Source organism: Gymnogyps californianus, chromosome 1 (genome assembly GCF_018139145.2).
Source record: "Gymnogyps californianus isolate 813 chromosome 1, ASM1813914v2, whole genome shotgun sequence".
NCBI lineage: Eukaryota > Metazoa > Chordata > Aves > Accipitriformes > Cathartidae > Gymnogyps > Gymnogyps californianus.
In genome coordinates, this window is record NC_059471.1 from 42,639,777 (window position 1) to 42,667,160 (window position 27,384).

Sequence of the window (27,384 nt, forward strand, 5' to 3'; positions counted from 1 at the left end):
GCTGAAAGACAGGGATGGAAAGAAGAATGAAGCCCCCATAATGCAAGGGGAAATGGTTACCGACCTGCTACACCACTTAGACACACACAAGTCTATGGGGCCAGATGGGATCCACCCAAGGGTACTGAGGGAACTGGTGGAAGTGCTCACCAAGCCACTTTCAACCATTTATCAGCAGTCCTGGCTAACCAGGGAGGTGCCAGTTGACTGGAAGTTAGCAAATGTGACGCCCATCTACAAGAAGGGCTGGAAGGAGGATCCGGGGCCTGTCAGTCTGACCACAGTGCCAAGGAAGGTTATGGAGCAGATCATCTTCAGTGCTGTCACACGGCATGTACAGGACAAACAGGCAATCAGGCCCAGTCAGCATGGGTTTATGAAAGGCAGGTCCTGCTTGACTGACCTGATCTCCTTCTATGACAAGGTCATCCACTTAGTGGATGAGGGAGAGGCTGTGGATGTTGTCTACCTAGACTTTGGTAAAGCCCTTGACACCATTTCCCACAGCATTCTCCTGGAGAAACTGGATGCTCATGGCTTGGACAGGTGTACTCTTTACTAAGTTAAAAACTGGCTGGATGGCTGGGCCCCAAGAGTTGTGGTGAATGGAGTTAAATCCAGTTGGTGGCCGGTCACAAGTGGTGTTCCCCAGGGCTCAGTACTGGGGCTAGTTCTGTTTAATATCTTTATCAACGATCTGGATGAGGGGATCGAGTGCACCCTCAGCAAGTTTGCAGGCAACACCAAGATGGGCAGGAGTGTTGGTCTGCTTGAGGGTAAGAAGGCTCTACAGAGGGATCTGGACAGGCTGGATTGATGGGCTGAGGCCAACTGTGTGAGATTCAACAAGGCTCAGTGCCGGGTCCTGCACTTGGGTCACAACAACCCCATGCAATGCTACAGGCTTGGGGAAGAGTGGCTGGAAAGCTGACCGGCGGAAAAAGACCTGGGGGTGTTGGTCGACAGCCAGCTGAATATGAGCCAGCAGTGTGCCCAGGTGGCCAAGAAGGCCAATAGCATCCTGGCTTGGATCAGAAATAACGTGGCCAGCAGGACTAGGGAAGTTATCGTCCCCCTGTACTCAGCACTGGTGAGGCTGCACTTTGAATACTGTGTTCAGTTTTGGTCCCCTCACTTCAAGAAAGACATTGAGGTGCTGGAGCGTGCCCAAAGAAGAGCAACGAAGCTGGTGAAGGGTCTAGAGCACAAGTCTTAGGAGGAGAGGCTGAGGGAACCGAGCTTGTTTAGCCTGGAGAAAAGGAGGCTGAGGGGAGACCTTATCACTCTCTACTACTACCTGAAAGGAGGTTGTAGCGAGGTGGGTGTCAGTCTCTTCTCCCAAGTAACAAGTGATGGGACAAGAGGAAACAGCCTCAAGTTGTGCCAGGGGAGGTTTAGCTTGGATATTAGGAAAAATTTCTTCACAAAAAGGGTTGTCAAGCATTGGAACAGGCTGCCCAGGGAAGTGGTTGAGTCACCATCCCTGGAGGTGTTTAAAAGACGTGTAGATGTGGTGCTTGGGGACATGGTTTAGTGGTGGATTTGGCAGTGTTAGGTTAACAGTTGGACTCGATCTTAAAGGTCTTTTCCAACCTAAACGTTTCTATGGTTCTATGTTTATTTTAGGATGAGATGACTCATGTTCAGTGGTATCTATTATTCTTCCATGATTGTGGGGAAAGTTGGTAGTCATCAGATCAGTTCAGATACCCTGAATGTTGAAACTTAATCTACATTTATGCTTCCCTCACATGAAATATCTATTCCAAGAAATGCTGAAGCTGTCTACATGACACACTGGAAGCATGTGGACAATCTTGTATGCTCTTCCAAGTCTTCTGAGAAGGTAAGAAGCTGTGGTAGAAGCACAGGCAATAGGCAGCCTTGAAGAGTGCCTAAATAGTGTCTTCAGCTTTCTCAGCGCACACAGAGACTGAAACCAACTCTGAAGCTTGCAGTAATAACTGCAGAAATTGCAGAATTGCAGTAAAAATTACAGAAATTATACACTCATGGTATGATTTAAAGCAAATCAACTCCTACTTCAATTCAAAGCTATTTTTTAAGATCAGCCACTCTATATTTTTCTCTTTAATTTCCAAACTAAATCTAAAAAGAAATGTCATTTCCATAATTTTTGAATACGAATCAAACGATCTTTGATTACTGAATTTATGAGCCAACACATCCACATCTTTGCTGTTAATTGTAATATTAATAAAATTCTCAGCATACAACTAGGAACATAAATGCTTCTTCTGAACATACTTGAAAATAATATTTACTTCCTCAACAATATTAGAGAAATTTTTGTCTATGTTCAAATCTGACCTTGTGGTTCTATAGTAGGTTTTCAGCACTATCTAAATAGAACTTTAATTAGCTTCTTCCAATGTGGTCTTGATACATTATAAATTAGTTAAAATTACTGTGTTTGGTTTGTGTAGTGAGGGAGGGGCTACAGGGGTGGCTCTTGTGAGAAGCTACTAGAAGCTTCCCTGGCTCCAACCTGGACCCACCTCTGGCCAAGGCCAAGCCAATCAGCAACGGTGGTAGCGCCTCTGGGATAGAATATTTAAGAAGGGGAAAAAGACTCCTGAGAGAGAAAGATGGAGGAGGAAGAAGAAGAAGGAGAAGGAGGAGGAGGAGAAGAAGAAGAGCAGGTACGGTAAAGACAGCAGGAGAAGAAGAAGAAGATGGCAGCAGAAGAGGAGCTTCTGTGAGGAGAGGAGTGGGATGTGAGAGAAATAATCATGCACACACCAAGGTCAGTGAAGAAGGAGGGGGAGGAGGTGCACCAGAGCAGAGATTCCCCTGCAGCCCATGGTGAGACGGCAGGCTGTCCCCCTGCAGCCCATGGAGGTTAACGGTGGAGCAGGGATACCCCTGCAGCCCGTGGAGGACCCCACGGTGGAGCAGGTGGCTGGGCCCAGAAAAGGCCGTGAATCTATGTGAGAGCCCATGCTGCAACAGTTCGCAGAGGACTGCAGTGCGTGGAAAGGACTTGAGTTGGAGAAACTCATGGATGGCTGACCCCTGTGAGAGGGACCCCACGCTGGAGCAGGGGAAGAGTGTGAGGAGTCACACTCCTTCCCTGTGGAAGGAGCGGCAGAGACAATGTGGGACGAACTGACCGCAACCCCCATTCCCGTCCCCCTGTGCCGCTGCTGGGGAGGAGGTAGAGGTATCAGGAGCAAAGCTGAGCCCGGGAAGAAAGGAGAGGAGGGGGGAAGGTGTGTTTTTAAGATATGGTTCTATTTCTCATCATTCTACTCTGGTTTGGTTGTTAACAAATTAAAATTGGTTTATTTTCCCCCAAAATCGAGTCTGTTTTGCCTGTGACCATAAGTGGTGAGTGATCCCTTCCTGTCCTTGTCTCGACCCATGAGCTTTTTTGCTGTATTTTCTCCTCCCCGTCCTGCCAGGGGGGAGGAGTGAGTGAACAGCTGCGTGGTGCTTTGTTGCCAGCTGGGCTTAAACCACGACAATTACTTATTTACATTCTTTTCTTTTTAATTTAAAAATCAATTCATTCTATCAAAAAGAAAAATAAATAATTAAAACCGATGAAACATAGCTGTCATCAGTTAATAACTTCAGCTTTTTACCATCCATCTGCAACTTCATTGTGCAATTCTACATATCAAAAATATTAAAATGTTTCTGAGTAATATGGAAAATCTTTTTAAAAAAAGAGGTTACCTATAGATCTACGGATAGATTTATTAACAAAAAAAAAGGTTAAAAAAAAATAGATCATATATAGATATAGAGTATTTCCAGCAAGGGAGATTCCAGCATTTCTCTTGGCAACCTATTCCAGCATTAACTGTTGGCACGGTGAAGAATTTTTTTCTCATGTTCAGAACTATTTCCCGTGAACAACTTTTGTCCATTGCCTCTTGTCCTGTCACTGTTCGTCCCTGTGAAAAGAGCACCTCCATGTTCTCTGTAACTACATTTTAAATATTGGAAAATTGTGATTAGATCCCCCTGACCCTTCTACTTTAAACTTTTCTAAGCCAAAGAAGCCCAGATCCTTCAGAATTGCTTCAAATGTCAAGTTTTTCAGACCTCTAATCACCATGGTGACCCCCCTGGTGGACCACCTCAATTTTTTTTCATGTCTCTCGAACTGTGTGAGACCAAAACCAGACACAGTATTCCAGGCATGGCCTAACAAATGTTGAAGTAGATCCCTTGATTTGCTGGATATATGTAAGGCTACTATTGCCTTATACGGTATTTCCAGGGCCCATGTACACCAAAGGAGGTGTAAGGCTTATACTACCATATACAATATTTCCAGGCATATGCACACAAAGGAATGTGCATAAATTGCACATTTGGTGTTTCTGTCCTCAGTTGACACTGAGGAAAGAGCTGGCACAAAGGGCAGAGATGGGTTGTAGTATTTGGTTAACAAGTTCAGATAGTGCTTCTGTGACTCAGCAATAAAAAGGGCAGTCCGATCAGGGAATTCAGAATTCCCTGAGCCCATCAGCTGGTCCAAGTTTCTTGTCTGGAGAAGAAGATATGCCCGCTTCCTGCCTGCTTGCCTGATGGCCATGGTCATGTAAGTCTTTGCATGTCCAGATATTATGTTTAGCCCAGTATTGGTGAATTACTGTTGTTTTGACCTGGATAATTGTACTACTGATCTGTATTTGTTACTGTACTATTATTTAGAGATAAATTGTTTATCCCTGAAGCTGTTGGTGTGTGTCTGTTGACATACCCTGAGCCTATAACTCATTGGGGCAGCCTTAAATCCTTACACTATATGCTTACTGATGCTGCTGAGGACACAAAGGGGTGCACTGTTGACTCATGTTCTACTTGCTGTCCAGTAGGATCCCGAGGTCTTTTTGAGAAGAGCTACACCCTAGTCAGTTGGACCCTAGCCTGTATTGCTGTTTGGGATTATTGTGTCCTAGGTGCAGGACATTACATTTATATTTTTCAGACCTCATGCCATTCTTATTGACTCAATCTTCCAGTCTGTTGAGGTCTCTCTGTACAGTGGCTCTTCTTCTGGTGTATCTTCTTATCTTTTCAGTGTAGTGTTATCCACAGACTTGGTGAGAATTCATTCAATCTTGTTTACCAGATCATTTAAAAAACATGGAGACTCAGTATCAACCCCTAAGGAACTCCCCTTGTGACCAGCTGTCAGTTCAACTTTTAACCATTAACCAACTTCCTTTAAGCTTGATTTGAGCTTGGTAGTTCATCCAGCTCTCCAGTCATATCATGGTACATCTCTCCAGTCCTGTTTTACCAGCTTGTCAACAAGGATTGTGTGGGACACTCTGTCAAATAATCAATTATTCACTCAGAATTCTTTTTTTTTTTTCCTCCTAGAAGGTATTTTGTCCTTTGCTTTGTCATTCCTTATTCAGATGAATACTTGGGGACTGACCTTACCCATGAAAACTGAGGCATAGAAGACACTGGATACCTCAGCCTTTTCTGTGTCATTTGCAACTATCTTGCCAGCCCTGTTCAGCAGAGGACCTACATCTTCCAAGTACATCCATTTCATTTCTGAGCATGAAAAATAATAAATAAAAATGCAGTAATAAATTAAACATACAGATTGTTGGCACTTCTGGTTTAGGTATTCACATGTGGGTTTTTTCCCTCTGTGCAAAATGAAGTTTACCAGTTCTCTATCTTCAAAGCACCAGCTGTTTGTAATTCCATAGTTTAAAAATCATAAATTTCATTTTATTTTCAGCAGTAGTCATGTAATGTGGTCATAGAACAGTAAATGAAGACATGGCAAATCAAAGAGTTGTATTGCTGGATCAGAGCATTTTTTCTCTAATGCAATTATATGTATTGTTTCACCGAAATCTTCTGCTTTAAAAGTCATGTAACTACATTAGCCTCCATTTCATAAAACAAACAAACAAACAAAGCAGAACAACAACAACGACAAAACCCTCAAACAACAAAAACCCCTTAAATTCTTCTGAATATTGAACAGAATTTAAAAGTAACATGCCTGATTTAGGACAGTCAAAAGACATAACACCTTTAGTAGCCAAAGATATCTTTTCCTTTTAATTCTCATGACTTTAAACCAGGAATGTTAACTTTCTAAATTAACAGTATAATTGCAACTTAACATATCAAACTGTAAAAACAGTCTCCTCTATTATTATGGAAATAGGCTACAGAATCTGGCAAAAAGGAAAGGTTTATGAGTCTGTTGAAGTGCTGTAAATGAAAATTCAGGAAACTTTTTTTTATTATTTAAGTTACCTCAGGGTCTGAGCAGTAGATGTTTTCAGGGCTAAATAGTGGCTTAGGTCCTATTCATTTTTTCAATCTTCCTAAGATCAAACTACCTTTTAAAAGCTGTTTCTTACTGCTACAAAGGTGAAAAAAAATCATAACAAGTTAAGCTATTAAAAGTGATTAGGTATTTCTTCCATGTTACATAGCTGAAAAAAGGCTTTCATGAACTCTTATGTTTTTACTAACTAATATCTTGCAAGACAAAACATCAGAAGTCAAATCCAGTTAAGATGTACATACTGCAATAAAAATGTTCATTTTCCAGTTTCAGAGCCCATCTTTCTCTCACATTATCTTACCAGTTTTTTCCCCCAAAATATTCAGTGGATTTTTTCTTGTTTTCTTAGCCATCGTGTTCTTGATATCACATAACTTCTGAAACACTCAGCCAGCTTATACAGCTTGTCTGTTCAGAGAGCAGTCTGTGGTGATATATATCATCTGTCATCCTCTAATATGGAAATATTAATAGTCTTTAAAATATATAGGAAGCAAATAAGGTTTCTATGCTTCATCAGCAGTGGATGTGACACTAATTTTATCAGTGCACAACAGAGCATAGGAGAGATAAAAATTGAAAAAAAAAAATCAGAGCTTTGGAGGAATGAGGGTAGAAAAGAGAAAATCAGCAGTGAGAAATGGAAGACCAAAAAGAAAATTTAGTTTAGAGTAAGAAACAACACAAAAACAAACAAACACAGAAGCCATTCAAGAAAATGTAAAATGAAATGATAGCTGCAAGAATTCACTATGAAGGTTATCATTTTGAACTGCTGCAAGCTGAGCAGATTTATAGAACAGAACAGAACAGAACAGAATAGAATAGAATAGAATAGAATAGAATATTTCAGTTGGAAGGGACCTACAATGATCATCTAGTCCAACTGCCTGACCACTTCAGGGCTGACCAAAAGTTAAAGCATGTTATTAAGGGTATTGTCAGAATGCCTCTTAAACACTGTCAGGCTTGGGGCCTCGACCACCTCTCTAGGAAGCCTGTTCCAGGGTTTGACCACCCTCTCGGTAAAGAAATACTTCCTGATGTCCAGTCTAAACCTCCCCTGGTGCAGCTTTGAGCCATTCCCACTCATCCTGTCGCTGGATACCAGGGAGAAGAGCTCAGCACCTCCCTCTCCACTTCCCCTCCTCAGGAAGCTGTAAAGAGCAATGAGGTTGCTCCAGCCTCCTTTGCTCCATAGGACATGCCTTCCAGCCCTTCCACCAGCTTTGTTGCCCTCTTCTGGATGCATTGGAGTACCTTAACATCCTTCTTAAATTGTGGGGCCCAGAACTGCACACAGTACTCCAGGTGAGGCCACACTAAAGCTGAATACAGTGGGATAATCACCTCTTTTTACCTGCTAGTTATGCTGTGTTTAATGCACCCCAGGATGCAGTTTGCCCTCTTGGCTGCCCAGGCACACTGCTGACTCATATTGAGCCTGCTGTCAACCAGCACAGTCATTTATTCTTGAACAGCATCTGTTCCATGATCAGGTACTGATTAAACACAGTCTCATTGACTAGCAGCCAGCAAACGCTATAATGTGGGTTTTTTTGAACTAGAGATGGGCTAAGCTATGTCATATACTGCCAGATGGACATACGTGAATATAGTCATATGTCACCAAATGGTCCAACCTGCTGTTGTATATATTTTAAAAGGTGCAATTTTTTACAAAGAAAAATAGAAAATCATTAGACTTTCTTTGGAAATCTGTTCTTTCCAAATGGCATGACAGAAACAGAAATCTTGTCAACGAAATCTTTACTCAGGTTTTATGTTCTCCCATAGGTGTTGTTGGAAAGAGGACTCAGAACTTATGCTGTGAAAACTACTGCAAGTACTTTCTTTGAATGAACAGGACACTGGCATGTAGCAGTACTGTTTTCTTTGAGTGTTCGGTTAAACATCCACCAGATGTCAGTACATACTTGCAGAATCACCTAAGTTGTGGCACAGATGTTTCTAACACAAAGCTGATCCTTCTGATACATAATACAGAAGTGCAAGTTGCATATCACTGATGGTGCTGCCAAAAAGTGCAAAACAGTGCAAAGAAAATCCTTATACTTTCTAAATGACAGACAAAAAAAAATAGAATTTTGATTCTGTATTGTTCTATAGCTAGCACTTATTTGGCTACTAGCTAATTACAATTGCTCTGAGTTTTTATTTGTGAAAACAGAAAATACAGGGCAGAGAACTGCACTGTAGACACTGTGGCCATTCAGATTCTTAAATATGAGAGATGAGAAAAAATGAGATATCTAGACTTCTTCAGTCTTGACAAAAGGTGGCTAAGGAATAATTTTATTGCTGCCTTCAAATATCTGGTAAGTTGTTACAGTGTAAAAGGAGCCAGACTGTTCTCAGACAAGCACAGCTATAGGACATAGGACAATGGCTACAAGTTGCAATAAGGAAAATTCTGATTTGACATCAGGAAAAAAAACCCCACAACCCACAAATGAAAGTAATCAGACACTGGAATGGGTCACCCAAAAGCCTGTGGAATCTCTCTTCAGAGATATTCAAAAATCAGCTGAACAAGATCATGAGCAACCTCATCAAACTTCAAAGTTAGGTCCAGCTTCAAAGTTGATCTAGCAGGGTTTGGACCAGATGACCTCCAGAGGTCCTCTCCAACATAATTTTCTCTGGTTTTATTTCAGTAACATTTCAGAAGCAGGATAAAGGCACATAAAATGTCATTAGGCTGTCCAATCTGCTGGCAGATTTTTTTTTTTTTTTAAAGATAGTTTATAAAAATAAGCAAATAAGCCTCCTGCCTATCACAGTCAGATATTTCTTTCCTCTCAGGCAGTTTGCAGCTGCACTGAGATGCTTCAGTGATTTTCTATATTTCTTTGTATGAGGTATCTCCACGTACAAAAATCAGTACCATGTAAACTCTTCTCAGCGACAGTTTAGCTTTTGAAATGTCATCATTTGGTTTTGTTTCATTATAAAACCGACAACTTTGTTTTATTTCCTGACAGAGTATTAAATAGGCCTCATAAGTCCAGTGATTTTTAATTATTACTTCAGTTAGGAAGTTGTTTCAGGACCTAGTTTGCCTTGTTTGAAGAGTTTAAGAGTATACACTGAAATATCACAAAAAAAAAAAAGCCTAAAGTTACTATCTAGCTTAAATAAACAGATATTTTCACTGAATGTAATGAGAATAATTAAAAAAATGTAGTAAGATTTTAATGAGAATGACTCTATGGATGCTTAACAGTGATCAAATACATCTGGCTCTGAAAATCTATGAATGTATTACAGAATAATTTCATTCCCATTCATTTTTTTTGCCAAGTTACTCTTGAAAATTCTTCAGATAAAAATTAAAATTCTGAATATGTAATTAATTTCCCATCATTTCCCAAATTTTGGGAATGATAGATCACTGTCATCCTCAGTATTTCTTACAATACATCATGTACAAACTAATATGAATTATTTATCATGGCTTTGGAAACAGTGGTGTGTGGTCCAAGAAATTTGGCAACAACATTCCTATTGTTTTTGGTTTGCCTTTTATTTATTTTCCTGAATGATTGTTTCATACTATTCTTAAAAGCATACTGTTATTTTACCCATAAGATTTATCAATACCTTATATGACCTAAAACCAGATGAAGGCTGTCAGATACACAACCCTTAACTGAAATGTAAAGAAACCTTAATTATTTTCTTTTAGAAAGAAATAGAAATTGCATTTTGTATATTATTTCTAAAATAATAATGTAATGCATTTGATTCATGGAAGGGATATACTGTTTTCTGATGGTGATCCCTGGAGCCACAAAACAATCTTCATAGAGGCCCTGAACTGTTGCAGTATTGCCCACTACCGGTTTTCTCCACAGAGGCCAAAAGCTGCTCAGTGTAGCAGTCAAAATGTTTAATACTGGCTGAGAATAGAGTGTGTTGTACTCCAGGGATGTATTGATTCAGAGTCTAACAGCTTTTGTTTGCAAGCCTTAGGCAAAAATTAGAGGTATTAGGGTACTGTCCCGATAAAACCAGAACCTACTTCCCCACAGGGATGGGTTCCCACTGGTGCAGTATGAGATGACAACCATTTTATCTCATTTACCATGTTGTTCTGCTTCTCGGGATCCCAGCTACAGCCAGTTTCCTGATTTTTCAGCAGTCAGAAGAAGCAGGCTTGGGTGTTCATGCTTTCTGTTTTGGGGGGGAAGGATGTTTGGTAGGTTTTTTTGGTTGGTTGGTTGGGGGGTTACTGGTTTGGGTTTTTTATTTGCTTTTTTAACTACTCCACAGTTCTCATTGTTTTCAGCATCAGGATAACTGAAATCCCATATGATTAGTGTTCCAGCCATTTCACCGTCTCTGCTTATCTGCATAAACAATTCATAGTCTACTTCCTTGTTTTACCCTGGAGATATAACAGATTTTGTTTGAAACGCCTCTACAAAATCTGCCTATCTTTTACTTCAGTCCAGTTTGCCTTTACAGTTTCCAAGAGCATTCTGCCACATAACGAGGCTTTTATTTCCTTTTCATTATTTTATAAATATCACCACATCTACAATATATTTATTTTCTACCAAAAAGAATCTCCATTGAAGAATTTTACAACATTTGCAAAGACAAACATCTAAACTGTGAAGTATGGTTTAAGACCCAGGAATATTTCTTGGTTTTCAGGGATACCTTGTACCACAAAACCTGTGTGTGTTTACCAGCAATTAAAAATAAATATGTGCCTTTCTTAGCACTCATGTGAAATGAGTTAGATTCAATAAAATAGACTGCCTAATCAAAACATTAAAATTTGATTAATTCATTATGAGAGGTAGTATAGATAAGTCAAAGAGAAATGGAACTACTCTGTTATCATATTGGATTGTAACCTGAAGACTTCCAGGGCAACATAATGCTAACTCTCAGGTTTTTTTTCTATAATGTAAGGAAAATAAAATGTGTCTGCATTCTGAAGTAAGACTATGAGGCATTTTTTATTGGCATGAGATTTAATGTCATTTAGGATAAAAATGAAACATATCAATGCTTTCTGACTGCTGAAACTGGTGACTTAGCTAATACAATATTTTGATGAAAGAAAGCAAAAGGCAAGGTAGGAAAGCAGGAAGACTGATGCTTCAGGTTTTTGCTTAGAATACTGCGTACGATGCGGGAGGCTTGGTGACCATTGGGCTTACGTGAAATTGAAAGGAGACATTTACACGAATATATGCAAATACAGGAGTATAACACAGGTCAAAACAGTAATATTTTTTCTCGTGAAATTTACAAGGGCTTTCTCTGGGGTTGCAACAGTCTCAATGTTTCATTTCTGAAGTTAACAGGATGACATGTAGTGCAAGTTACTCTGCACGAAGAGAAAAAAAATTAACAAAATCAGTTCCTATGTGCTAGATGAATCAGTGTTATTACAGTAGAAATAACAGCAAATGACACCTGTGTATGTTATTATGTCTACAGGCTGATGGCAGTAGTAATACTGGATATTCAGGACTTGAAAAATATTTAGTTATAAAAATATTTAGTTTAGTTAGAAAAAATTGAATCTAAATACAAATTCTAGGTAACTGCTTATTTAGCTCTATTTTACAAAACATATTTATCATTTTTTTAATGTGAAGAAGAGATTCAGAACTTCAGTCAATGTTTCCAAACAGCTACTCATAGCAATTAAAAATGTTTTTGTAATGTTCATGCTTAGATCTTTTGTTCTTTTTACTAGAAGTTTCAGACACATTTTTCTAAAAGCTCTTTTATTCCTTCTAGTCAATGATCTGCAGTGTAAAGACTCGTCTTACTTTTTGGCTGATGTCTCCCTGAGCTTTAAAGCCTTGTGTTCTCAATGCAGCACTGAAATAGAAGATTTTACACACACAGGACTCTGAAATTCATGGGAAATAATAAATGTTTTCAAATTTTCCGAAGTCTATGTTACAGAATGGATCAAAGTTCCATCTCGTTTAATTCCTTTTTTTGTCAACTAAGAATCTGACCCAGAATGAGTGAATATCATTTTTTAATACTTTTAGTTCCTTGACTGTGCAGTCATCCTCTATCAACAAGGATTTTTCCACAGTAAGTCTTTTTCAGTCCACAGAACTGCCTTAACAATCTTTAAGGTGTGAGTTGATATCAGTCACTTGTAATCAATGTGTTCTTTGACTATGCATGTTTAAACAAGACACTGCACTGAGGCTCACAAAAGGAAAATATGCAATATATTTATAATGTTTATTTTGAATGTCCAAAATATATAAAAATTTCCTCTTTTTTTTTTTTTTTCCCCCCAAGCAAGCACTGCCTAACATAAGTACATACTTCTGTCAAATGTCTCAAAGCAGTTATCAAATCAGGTCAGTTCCATTGTTCCTATTTTACAGATGGGAAAAATAGGCATATAAAGCAGACTTACTTTCAGTGACAAGAGTCGTAGTGTAGCTTGAGGCCACAAGTAAGTCCTTTACTGTATAATGACAAAACTCCTACACATCTATTTACCTGCATCATTCAAATGAACCTTGCAGGCAACACAAATGATCAGAATCCATCATAATATACATGGCATAACTATTTCTATACGTGGGCAAAACCATCAGACAGGCTCAAGCCTTGTATGATGTTCCACTTCTATCAATTTAATCTTGTTTTCTACCCAGATTGGAGATGCTTCCTTGTACAACAGTAATATTCTATAAAACAATTCCAAACTTACTTCCATTTGATCTTGCAATTATCTAAAAAAAGGGAATATTTTCTTGGGTTAAACAAAGTGAAATACAGCTTTTCACTCTTCCCTAGATCTGAAAGCACTTTCATTTCTCATTTCCTACTGTATGTCCTCACATCTAGCATTATATTGGGGTTTATTTCCTCCTTTACTTATTTTTCTCTTTCTGTTTTACTCCCAAGCAAACTCATTAGGTCCACATTAGAAATTACAAGAGCATTGAAGGGTCTGGCAGGTTTAACTGCACAAACACACAGCTATAGCCCTTAACGGATTTTTTTTTTTTTTTTTTTTTAATTAACTCTCTGTGACCAATACCTTTGAAATTTGTGCCTGCTGTGGTGGATTGTCCTTGGCTGGATGCCAGGTGCCCACCAAAGCTGCTCTGTCACTCCCCCTCCTCAACTGGACAGGGGAGAAAAAACAAAACGAAAGGTTCGTGGGTCAAGATAAGGACAGGGAGATCACTCAGCAATTACCGTCATGGGCAAAACAGACTCAACTTGGGGAAATTAGTTTAATTCATTACCAACCAAATCAGAGTAGGATAATGAGAAATAAAACCAAATCTTAAAAACACCTTCCCCCCACCCCTCCCTTCTTCCTGGGCTTAACTTTACTCCTGATTTTCTCTACCTCCTCCCCCCCCCGAGCGGCGCAGGGGGGCGGGAATGGGGGTTATGGTCAGTTCATCACACGTTGTCTCTGCCGCTCCTTCCTCCTCAGGGGGAGGACTCCTCACACTCTTCCCCTGCTCCAGAGTGGGGTCCCTCCCATGGGAGACAGTCCTCCATGAGCTTCTCCAATGTGAGTCCTTCCCATGGGCTGCAGTTATGCACAAACTGCTCCAGCGTGGGTCCCTTCCACGGGGTGCAGTCCTTCAGGAACAGACTGCTCCAGTGTGGGTCCCCCACGGGGTCACAAGTCCTGCCAGAAAACCTGCTCCAGCATGGGCTCCTGTCTCCACGGGTCCACAGGTCCTGCCAGGAGCCTGCTCCAGTGCAGGCTTCCCATGGGGTCACAGCCTCCTTCGGGCATCCACCTGCTCCGGCGTGGGGTCCTCCACAGGCGGCAGGTGGATATCTGCTCCACCATGGACCTCCATGGGCTGCAGGGGGACAGCCTGCCTCACCATGGTCTTCACCACGGGCTGCAGGGGAATCTCTGCTCTGGAGCCTGGAGCACCTCCTCCCCCTCCTTCTTCACTGACCTTGGTGTCTGCAGAGTTGTTTCTCTCACATCTTCTCACTCCTCTCTCCGGCTGCAATTGCTGCTGCGCAGGATTTTTTCCCCCCTTTCTTAAATATGTTATCACAGAGGCGCTACCACTGCTGCTGATGGGCTCGGCCTTGGCCAGCAGCGGGTCTGTCTTGGAGCCGGCTGGCATGGGCTTTATGGGTCATAGGGGAAGCTTCTAGCAGCTTCTCACAGAAGCCACCCCTGTAGCCCCCCCGCTACCAAAACCTTGCCTCTCAAACCCAATAAGCCTGCACATTATGCACTTTTAGTCACTTTTCTCCCTTTGTCTAACAAATCTTTATCAAAAGCGTAACAGAAGATCCTTGAATTACATATCTAAATGAAGGACATTCATTATTACCAGGCATATGTTAGCATTTCATGTTAAACATGCCCCCAAGTTTTAAAAATGCCAACCACAAGGGAACTATTTGATTGTGATCAGTCCCGTCTCTTTGTCTTCCATTGTCCTGAATTCTTAAGTTATTATGTGTGACTCCCGAAAAAATATTTTTTCCAGGGGAAAGAAAAAAAAAATAATAAAAATTAGTTCAAATCTTGACATTTTGGGTTGAGCTTAATATGCAAATATATAAATATATTACAGAATTCTTTTATAAGCTCTATATGCACTATGCATTTACCTTCTGCAGATTAGAAGATTAACCAAAGTGTTCACATAAGTATAATGCAGAAAATGCTTCTTTCATTTGGATTTCCCTTTTGTCCACATTTTTATAGAAGAAATTTAATAACTTTTTCACAAAAAAACCCCACAAACTCTATTGTGTGACTCACAATTAAGACTACGCTCTGTGTAATGTAAAAGTACTTGCTCTAATATAAAAGAAATTAAACTCAGTTCCAGGCAAACTTAAATATTTTCATATTCTTGAGGGCTCACACTGTCTAGAAGAAATTATTTCAACCTGGTTGCTTCCTATGTTTTAAATACTTCAAGACTACTTACCTACTGATAAGGCATATGTTGGCAGTACACAGTGAGCATTGCTACAGGACGAAAGCATGGCAGTTTCCTGGCACTGCCTATGACTCTTTCTGTGATTTTTTTTTGACAAGTTTTGCACAATCAGTTTTCAAATCTTAATTCAGGGTTGGCCAAAAATTCAGCTTGGGTTTCCCCTAAGCCTATCTGCGAAACAGACAGTTTAAAGCTGGGAATCCATTACTTCAAAAAGTCTGCAGAATTAATTAGATGGACCTGTGTAATGGGAGGGATTGAAGGTTGGAGTGAGAGGTTATGCTTACTCTTGAGATAGTATGGGGGAAAAAATGATATTGTTTCACAATACATCATGTTCATTAGGATTCCAGCTGTATAACAGCATAATAACTGGAGCATTTACTTACAAAACAAAGTATCTGGTTCCAGGTCCTCCAGGCAGGCAGACTGTTTGTAATAGCAACCAAAGTTAAGGTCTTCCCAAACACCAGTGTGTCCTCCAAAGCATCCCTGGGTTGTTCATTTGTTTGCTCTGGTTTCCTTCAGGCTATATAATATCAAGTATTAATCAAAAACTGTAATCATTAAACAGAGGGGAAAAAAGTGTAAGGTCACTCTTACCGATGCTAGCAACAGCCTGTTAAAAGGACATTTTAAAGTTCACTGGTTTCATTTTCATTTCTAGATCTATGGAAACAGCTACAAGACTGTCCTAATTTACTGTTTCTCATAGAAGTGATTTTATAGCTATTGTTTTATTTCATATTTTGTTTCAGGAGAATTGTAAAGAGTGGAGAGGATTAAATGGAAGCATTTGAGTAACATTCATACTATATGGAAAAAGGGGAAAGAAAATGAAGTGCAGTTACTGGTAATAGAAATAGGATTTATCAATACCAGATTGGATATAGCTGTAAACAATTTAAAAATTAAAAAAAAAAAAAAAAAAAAAGAAAAAAAGGAGGAAAAAAAGGAAAAAAAAACAGAAAAAAATATATATGATAAGAGACAGGAGAAAAATAGTGTTCATTCCAGAAAAATGCAGCAGAGACTTTACTTTCACAAGCATACATGTACATGCAGACTTCTAAGTTCACATATGAGTCTATTGATTTAATTGGTACATTACACAAATGCAGGTGTACCTGTTCAGGGGGATCTGGGACCACTGTAACCTAGGAAAAATAAGCAAAAATATTAATGCAAAAGAATATTCAAAACTCATAATGATAAAACTAAAATAGAGCTACTTATATGTTTAGCTAACTCCACCTATCAGTGCTTTGATTGCTTATGAAACCCAATAGCAATGTCCACACTACCAGTCCTCACACACTTACCTGCTGTATAACTTGTCTACTAACACTTCTTTTTCATTCTTCATCTTCACTGAAGCATCAGAAATGGTTTTCACTTAACAAATTTTCATTTAACAAATCTTCTGCTATTTCAGACCTGTAAAAATATTTCTTTGATGTTGTGTAACAAGCACAAGGTAATGAGAAATGAAACAGTAAAAGAAATAGGAACACAGTTTTAGTTTATGCGAATATCATTCTTTCTCTGAGTAATTCTGTTGAGACAAATCTAAAGATACTGAGTTCCAATCATTTCATTACAAGATAAGTATAGACAGTTTGGAAGATAAGTGCATGAGATTGGAGAGATCACTTACAGGGGAATTATTTCAAAGTTAAATATATATCTGGGTTAAATGAGAAACAGCATTTTAGCATATTGAGTGAGAAGAGAGGAAAATAAGATAATAATAATAAAAAACCTCCTTTCAGTGATTTATAGAAACAACAAGTATTAGACTGAACTTAATAAAAACTTCCTTGCAATAAGATCTCACAGCCAATATAGTCTCCTGTGGGAAATGAAGACAGTTATTTCTCATGAACATTTAAAACTAAATCAGGCAAAACTCTGTTGAAAACATGACAAGGAGCAATTATGAATCACCAGACTGATGAACCATATGACATAATACATCCTTTCCCCTAGTTAAATTATATGATTCTGTTACGTAAATTATGTTCTTCCTCATTTCTAAGCAGAAATCTTCCTTGCAATGGGTGCTTTGTTCACAGTGAAGATGACAATCTTTTTTGTCTGAAATGGCAGCTTTTCTCATGAAGTCACATTTTTTCATTTATGTGTTTGGACTTCACTGCAAATGTTTTTTATCAATCTATTCATTCTGCAAGGCTCAGCAGACAAGAATTTACAATGCTGCATCATCCATGTATTCAATAGCAGTCACTGTTTAGTATACTGTTTGACAATCATACATGCAACGAAAACAAAATATTAGAGGTTAGTCCATTTAAATGAGAATTACAAAATAAACCTTTCTTTTTGTTTGTCCTTTTACACATTTTACTAAATTGTGAAACAGACATCAGCTATTTATATGATTTGGTGATAATTCTAAGTCATATCAACAACACTTTCATAGCAGCAGTCTGTTTTTGTTCTCACAAAATCTTTATAGCATACTACTAATAATATTATTTTCATGAAAGATTCAGTCTTGAGTAAAACAGCAAAAGTTCTTCAGAAACTGAACTTTCAATAAATTGAGAACAGTAGATTAGTGTTTGTTCACTCCAGCCAAAGACTGAGTCCAATTTTTCGGATCTTTCATTTCACAGATAACTTCTAAAACATGAAGTCATCTGACTAAATTAGATCTTTCTGGATGGGAATTAATCTTTCATGACCTTATATATTTTCAGTGCATATTCTACATTTAAATCAGTGGCTCTATGCTTCCTTTAGAGTTACTGAGTAGGAAAAGCCATTTTGGTACATGTTTCGTCTAATCTACTTTAGGATCAGAGGACTGTTATTTAGCTCTTTTGACTATAAAAATCAAGCGAGGTAATAAGTTCAGGTGTAAAACTTTATATTGAAAACAGATGAAATCAAGTGAGAAACAAGAAAATAAATGGTGAGATGTAGCAATGTTCTTGTCATGTTATTTCATAAATCTGGAAAACATACCAGGAGTCTAGACTTAGGATCACAGGCAGAAAGGGACCTCAGGATGTCCCTGGTCCAACCTCCCGCTCACTGCAAGTCAGCTGTGAGATCAGATCAGATTTCTCAGGGCTTTATCCAGTCAGATCTAGGAATCCTCCAAGGCTGGATACTGCACAATCTCTCTGGGAAACCTATTCCACTGCCTGACTGTCCTCAGGGGGAGAAGGATTCTCCTTATATCCAGTGTGAACCTCTCTCGTTTAAATTTATGTCCTTTGTCACTGATCTTCTTCCCATACACTGCTGTGAAGAGCCTGGCTCTGTCTTCTCAGTAACCTCGCTGTAGGTAATGGGGGGGATGCTGTTAGGTCCCCCCACAAAGGTCTCTTCTCCGAGCTGAACCAGCCCCCCTCTCTCAGACTTTTCTCACAGGGCAAGTGCTCCAGCCCTGACCATCCTGGTCTCCCTCTGCTGAATTTGCTCCACTTTACCAATGTCTTTCCTGTAGTGGGGGGCCCAAAACTAGTTGCAATGTTCTAGATGTGGTCTAATGAGTGCTGAGTAAGGGGGATAATTCCCTCCTTTGATCTGCTGCTTGTGCTCCTGTTAATACAGTCCTGGGTGCTGCGGGCCATCTCTGCTGCCAGGCCACACTGCTGTCTAACGTCCAGCTCACTGTCCCCCAAGGGTCCCAAAAGCCTTTTCCACAGAGTAGCTCCCCAGACAGTCTTTCGCCAGCCTGTATTGATGTCAGGGGGTCTTCTTTCCCAGGGGCAGGACTTTGCTTTTGTCCTTGTTGAATTTCTTGAAGGTCCCTCTCCTGTCTGTCCTGAAAGGCAGCCCTGCCCTCAAGCGTATTGACTGGTCCTCCCAGATTGGTGTCATCTGCAAACTTGCTGAGAGTGCACTGTGTCATCCCCTCCAGGTCACTGATAAAGATGCTGAACATGACAGGTCCTAGTATGGGCCTCTGCAGTACTCCCCCAGTTACTGACCTCCAGGGAGAGTACAACCCATTAACCATTATCCTCTTAGCCTAATCATCTAGCCAGGTCTTTACACGTCTGTTTGTCTATCCATCCATACTATAACATCCTAACTTAGATACAAAAATATTGTAGGAGACTGTGTTGCAAGACTTGCTTTTCAAATTACACCTGCTCCTCTCCTCTCATCCGCACATCCAGTCATTTTGTCTGATAAGGCAATCAGGTCATTCAGACTTATCCTTGGCAAATCCATGCAAATTGTTCCCAGTCATTTTCTTCTTCATGTGCCACAAAGTATGTTTGAAGAGGATTCACTCCAAGATTTTTCCAGACAACAAAGTGAGGCTACAAAGAGGGGAGTAAGAATAAGCAGGAAAATGGAAATACTTGCTGTACAGTCCATACAGACTGATGTTCACCTCTGCGCAGAAGACATTTATCTAACCTGGCTTTAGATACCTCTATCTAAGATATCTCACATCTAGATCTGATCTAGTAACCTTTACAGCCAAGGCCTAGAAATAGAAACTCCAGATGATTATTTTCTCTGTGATGCCTTAGAATGAGATGAACTGCCCTCCAGAGGTTTCTGTTATTCTCCATTGAATATAAAAAGACCTTATGTTGTCTGTGTAAGGCAGCTGGGGTGGGATTCAGCTCATAAATTGTCAAATATAAGACTGAACCTGGCTCCCTGGGTATGGTCAATGAAAATTTTAGAAATCAGTATGGCTGTCCTCATGCAGGGGTATATTGACATTTAAGATGCCCTAGGGTATCCAAGATATTCATAACCACCTGTAATGCAGGATGTACTGGAGTTATTTTTGTATTCGTATCCTCCTCAGGTGGCAGTTGAAGGCCAAGATACCCCAAGGCATCTCAAATAACACTAAATAACTAAGTGTGGAAACTGAAATGAGCCACTAATCAACAGTTAAAGGATCCAGAGAGCCATTAGCTTAAACTAAAATGTAGAATCCTGTATGCAGACACTGACATTTAAGTTTCTGAAATCTGAAGTTGCATCTGACCCCTAACTTTCTCATGCCAAAGTTGAAGCAGATGTATCTCAACTACAGAATTCCTCAGGGCCATTTATGTCCTACATCGGCCTTCAACACTTCTGACTATGGCTTATCACTGAAGATTATAAACACCGTAAAATGTTCGTCCTGAGATAAAGTTCTTCCCCTTACTTCTCCCTCATGCAAAGGACCAAATAGGGACTTCCCTGGATCCACTGGATGGGGCAAGCTATCATAATCTGAAATTTAGAAAAGGAAGGTGTCATATCTCTAATGGCATGCCCATTTTATGACAGTGCATGCAATTGTACAGGTATTTTTTGTTAAATCCTACTTTTATTTGCATTTACAAATTCACCTTGACTTCAGTGGTGACTGTAAATGTGCAAATGTGAATTTAAATAACAGGAAGGCCCACATTTATAGTACTAATATAAACTGCAGTGCTCTTTGTGAAAACTTAAATTGGAAAAGTGCACTCATTCCGTATGAAAAACTTGTAAGTGTGAAGCATCATCATTTTGAAATTTCACAGGTGTGAAATTGTCTCACACCTGTGAGAGTGCTAGCTGGCAGAGGAAGAGCCATGCAGTGGTGGAGGTAAGCAGCATGGATGACTTTAGGTCCATTCTCAAGCCCATTCCCTGACACTCTTTAATTAAATAGTATAAATATAATTTCTCAGTACTCTGAGATTCTGGTGTATCTTATCTATTAGGTACATTGATTTGGAGAAGAGTATCAGTAGAACTGAACCAAGAATAATATTTACAATTCATAGGAAATTTCTACATCTGGGAGGTTTGTTCTGATTCAGAATGAAAAAAGATTTTTGTAATACATTACAATCTTCCACACAAGAGAAAAGCTGTTGTCTGTGCTGCTTTCAGAAAAATTGCAGGGACAACCACTACAAGAAAGTTTGTCTGGATCAAGGTTCAACATTGGAGTTTAAAGGCACACTTCAATATTAATTCTAGCAGAAGGACCATTATACATTTATATCCTACAGAGTACTGAATTTTAGGTCAATTACTAGAACTGCTCCTTGAACTTTAGAGGGAATCCAAACTGTCTGAAGTTGTAGATTTCACATCTTCATCTCATTTTAAAATCACTCGATGATAGTATGTTTTTATAGCTACTCAGTCAAGGATGGTGAGCTGAAGAGTACTGAACCATTTCTGATGCAGAAAAATTCCTATCTGTTGATGGATAGTTTGATATTGCAGCATGCTGTGGCAGAAAACAATCTAACTCAGCATACTTGTAGAACGTCTTCTTATGGGATACCAGAGGGAGGTAATGGTTCAAGGTGCAACTCTGAAGCTCGGCAAGTTGACACAAGAAATAGTCACCACTTGAGCCCCACTTTTAATGCTCAAATGGTGTGTGTATTTTGTACTAGCAAGTAATTAATCAGTTTCTGAGCTCTCTGAGTTTATGTTGACATTTTTTTGTCCTTGTTCTCAGACTCATATACACTGCAGTCAGGAGTGCCGTTCACATTGCTATTCATGAGTGTCAGATTACCTCTGCAGCAGAACTACTTGGTCTTTCCTCTTAAAATATGCCAGAAACGTGGAGACTAGATCATAAGAGGTACTAATCAAATAGGTATTATGTATAGAACTGGAAAAGTCTCAAGCACTCCTCCAGTTGTCTTCTTAATCGCAGTAGCACTAATATTCTTACATGTCCTCCCAGAACATTTCTCTGCATGCAGCACGTGTCTTTGGTGGGTGAAAACACAAATGCTTTTATCTGGAAACAACCTTTTTCTTATATTGAGTGCATTATAAAAAAAGAATAACTCTCCATGAAACATGTGTCAGGCCCAAGAAAGATCCTGGGAGGTCCAGTGAAAACCCAGATTTTGTAGCAGTTTACATTTGGTTACCAGAGAACTAGACAGGAACTTAAGACTGACAGTCAGGTAGAGCTGCTTTCAGCTGATGCAGACCCAAGCAATGCTGCTCAAAATCTAATCAAAGAAACCAGAAAGAATTTTCTCTTCAGTTTTGTTTTTTTAAATAATGCTTTTATGCATAATGTAAATTGTGGAGTAGTTAAGAACTATTTGTAACATGCAAAATGTATTGCAGAAGGTAGTGGGATTAAGAAAAGAGTTATATGATACAGACATGGCCAATATGTTCCCGAGATGTTATCGCTCTACTAGAGGATGTGAGCACTTTTTTTGTCTTTTTTTTTTTTTTAAAAAGATTAGCAAAAAATGATTTGGCAACATATTTTCAAGTTTATTGTAGACAGCAGAATCAATAAATCATAGGACATACTGAACAGAGGAGATTTATGGATCAGCATTGCTTGGGCTATGGTGGCCTAGAAAGTGTGCTGATATGACTGATGTAGAAGGAAACTTGTTACCAGAACAGTATCAATCTTTATGAATTTACCTCCACATCATGCAATATATCAATTTGTTCTGAATCTTACCTTGAGCAAGCCTGAGCCACTGTTCATATCTATGACAAACAGTATGGAAGACAGTTCTCCTATATTCCAGACCTCTTTGAAGGAGTTAGTGAGCATGTTGGATAGAGCCCTTACCACAAGTCTTGAAGAAAATCAGGTATGATAGGGTGAAATAGAAAATTGTTCTCAAATGACTTTACTAGTCAAAAAGACTGGAGACAAATTTACAGGAGTAGATGGGAAGCTTCACAGGGGAAGAAATTCATCAATGTAATCCCATGAGGATGTCTGTGTGCATCCTTGCTAAATATGGATACATTTGGCAAAATATGTGAATTTTGTCACTTATGACCTGGAAAGGCCCATAAATGACAAAATTCATATATTTTGCCAAATGGTAAAGAGTTACTGAAGGATCTTATACTATGGATTCATCAGAAAATAAAATGGAGACAAAATTCTATTAAGATAATTCCAAAGCAATTCACATTGAAAAATACAATCCTATTTTCCTAAACACGCACTGAGGAGTTCTGAATAGGCCTTTTCCACTGAAAAATGACTTTTTCAAGGTAAAAAAAAAATGATTTTACGAACATGTCATCTCTATGCTAAGGTTGACAAAACATAAAAACAAAGGAAATAGAATGTTTGGAAAACAATAGCAAACATGGTAGAATAAATATTGTCATGCTACTGTGTGAACTATATGTCTATGTTGGTGTATACTATAGTGTATGCAGTTCTGAGCCCCCATCTCAAATAGGATCCATAAGATATGAAAAAAGTATAAAGAGTAGCAAAGATGACAACAGATTTGAAATGGCATCTGTGAAAACAACCATTAAATAGAGTAGAACTCTTAACCCTGAGCAGAGACAACAAATGTGGAAACCATAAAAGCATAAACAAAATGTTGACATTCATTTTCAGGTTAAAAAAAAATAGTTTTTATTCTCACTGAAATGCATTACTTTTTGTGCTGCAAAATAACAATATCCTCATCCTTTTATTTTTAACTGAGTGGAACAAAAATCCCTTATTATAAATACTGTATTTCCTGATATTTGTTTGGGATTTATTTTTGTAATATAGTACAGCATAGTCACACTAAACATTTTTGTTGTTTTTGTAAAGATGGTTTCTTAGGAAAAAAAAAAATTGGCTGGTATACTGCTGCACTGTCTGATATAGTGATGTACTTATATACTACATAAAACTGATAAGAATTAATTTGATATCAGTTCTTTATTAAGCAGGAATGCCCCTGTCACCTTCAAAGAAGCTTCCTGCTTTTCTTACATCACAAAAAACAAGGTTTGCTTTGTCAGTTCACTGACTATTCAGCCCTAAAAAAAGGTTTTAATAATAACTTGCTTAAAGCAAGAAGCCAAAGATCATTTTATTTCTGGTTTGTACAAGATATGTTTCAAATTACAATCTTATATGACTGTGCCATGGGTTTTGGGGGGGTTGTTTGTGGATTTTTTAAAATAAATAGGATGCCAAACATTTCAGTTTGTGTTACTTATATTTACTTGTATAAATACCAAGTATTTACTAAATTAAAGTTTAATTCAACTTAAAGTACCCGAGTTTGTAAAACTGTAAAGAATTGACCTTGAGATTCAGACTCAGTGCATAAAAAGCCAACCACTATTTTTTGGGTGGTTAGGGGAGTGTGTGGGAGTGCTAGCAAAACCAGATACAATAGGCTTAGTCGCCATTGGCATTAAGTACCAAAGAAATCAGAAAGGAAAGCATACAATCTTAGGGTGAAAGATACAAAACATGACAGATATTTTTGTCAGCTCCTGCTCTTGAGAGTCTGTACCCCAAAGCTCTGACTCACTCCAGACAGAACCGAAAGTTCTATAAACATACATTTCAGATGACATTTTAGAGATGTATATAACTAATTTGAAGTAAAAGAGAGATAAAGCCTTTCGTCTTGAAGTATCTTCTAATTTGGTGAATTTGTGTGCACTTCTGAGCTTCCATGCTTGGGAACAGCTGCATCTTGACATCATCGTAGGTTGAGACTTAGGAACTACCTTCTTATGCACAACTTAATTTGTGTGGGGAAAAGGCCCAAAAGTGAAGGCTGGAAAGAGACACATACATTACTCAAGTCAGATGCTTTATCTAGATAACTGAAAGACTGCAACCTCAAAGTAGTTTATGATATACACCCATTCTCAAGCTTATTTAAAAAACAAATTTTCTAAAGGAAAGTGGATTTGCTGTATCACTAAATATTTTTTTCTTCTAACTCTGTTTACTTCCTAATCACTTGGACTGTTCTTTTGAAGATAATTTTACTGCTTAGGGATTTTCTTTGCTGAAGAGTTACCTTGTGTAAACACTTTGAGCTAGCTGTGTGTCAGACAGTCTAGCTGTGGCAAGCTCAGCTGCACAGCTAGGAAAATCAAGCAACACAGAATGACTAAATTCATTACAGAGTATTTCAAAATTTTCTTCCATACAAATTCAAGCATGTTGTATTTTATGCACACTTCATTTCATATTTCTATCAGGTGAGATGCACCACCAACATAGATATTTTCGTGTGAACAGAGGAGATTTATGAGGGGCACGAGAGGGTTGCTTTCTGACCCCACACTATGGGGAGCCTAAGTCTCTCCCATTAAAATGTCCTCCAAAGTTGTTCTCATGCTGAAAACATAAAAAGAAATCTGGTGTATTTTTTGCTACTGAAAGTACATTTGGAAGTTATAATGAGTCATTATCCTCCACTTGCAAAAAATCTTGGCTTGAGTTCACAAAGCTTTTATCTTATGTGTCTTTTACACAGAGCTCGTTATTCAAACAAAATACAAAAAAGGTGGCACAAAATAATTTTCCTCTTTGAAAAACTCTTCTCAAATGGAAAAGGGAGTAGGACTTGAATTAAAAAAAAAGAGACTGTATTTCTTTTTTAGATTGATAACAAATTGAATATTTTATTATGGACGTTTTTCTTTTGATTCCCTTAAAAGACCATTAACAAAAATGGTAGTACAAAGCAGACCTGAGAAGTTATCTAAATAATAATAACATAAAAACAATCTGATAGAATTAATTCATATTGGACTTCTTTAAGACAAAATATGTGGAAGCTGATTTTATAGAGAGAACCATTATAAAATGTTCTGCTAATTTATGATAGGTCTGTATCTCTGTGTTCTTGCTATAATTATTTTTGACAACTTGATATCTTTTTCACTTCCTTTTGAAACTACAGTCTGAAACAGCTCACTGAAGAAAGGAGCTCTACTAGACCATGCTATCACAACAAGAAATATTACTGTGATAATTGGTTACACACTGAAATGCAAACCAAGAAATGCTTATAGCTTGTAGTTTTCTGGATGGTTATATTAAACAAAACCAAGAGTAACAGCATGATCCTTTGATTATTTGGTTATTTAAAAGCATACCTGCATGTTGTCTAGTAATTTCATATGATTTTAGTTTCCAAGTTCTGATTTTGGGATTTAACTAATATTCTTTCAAAACTACACAAACTCATACTGTGAGATGATGAATTCAACTTAACCTACATAATCCTTTAATTTACATCATCCAAGTTCTATCTATCTCTTTCTCTTTTGTTTGGTGTCCGTCCCCCCCCCCCCCCCCCCCCCTTTCACTTTCTAGTTATTCAAGACTATTGCTCTTTGGAAGTAAAATTGGCTAAGCTGACACAGTGCAAAAAGGCTTATCCTTTCTCAAGCAATAACATAAATTGTTCAAGTAGTGACTAGACAAAAAGAGCTAGTAATATCACCTAGCATTCATATATTTCTAAGAAACCCAAGAAAAGCCTGTGAAAGCAATTGAATTGTTTAACAGTAACATATAATGTACTGCTTTGGCATTCTTTACAATTAATCTATTCCCCATACAACGTCAAATTCTGATGGCTTTACAGATTGTTCAACAGTATGTGTAAAGAAAAAGCTGTATCTAAAGTCATCATTCACTAACAGCTGCCATTCAGTAGCACTTTGAAAAATTAATAAGAAATGCATGAACCTTTCTCAAGTATAGTAGATCAGTTCAGAAGACAGTCCATGTCTTCATAACTAAAGGCATGGTAGATAAACCCCTGGTCCTCCAGCCAGATAATGTAGAATTTCTTGTGTCTGCATTCGTCAGTTAAGGTCCATCAGGGTGGACTGGCCACATTTAACTACAAAGAACTTTCCCAGAGACTTTCTGTACCCTCAGCAAAAGTCATTATTTCTTTAGTACTTTTTTAGTTAAAAGTACCTGAAAAAATATGAGGATTATATCACAACTCACTAGGATAATATTCTCATTCCAAAAATGTACATTACATGTCCTGAAGTGACATTTGAGAGCATGTAGTGGTTCCTAAAGGTACATAGCTTGCTAACCTGTAGGGCAAAGGGTATAACTTGGGACTAATTTATCAATATTGTTTACATGGGGAGTGCCTGTGGAGTGAACTTTCCTGAGAACTGCAATTGTCTTGTGCCTTAAAGGTAATGTGTTTCTTCAGTCCAAAGGACAGCCTTGGAGTAAATACGCATACACTGCAGCTGATCAGGAGATGAGGGCCCAAGAGCACACTGTAGATTCACGTTATCTGATGGTATAGACACACCCAGAATATCTCAAATTTCTTTTATGAAATATTCAAGTACTAAGAAATATAG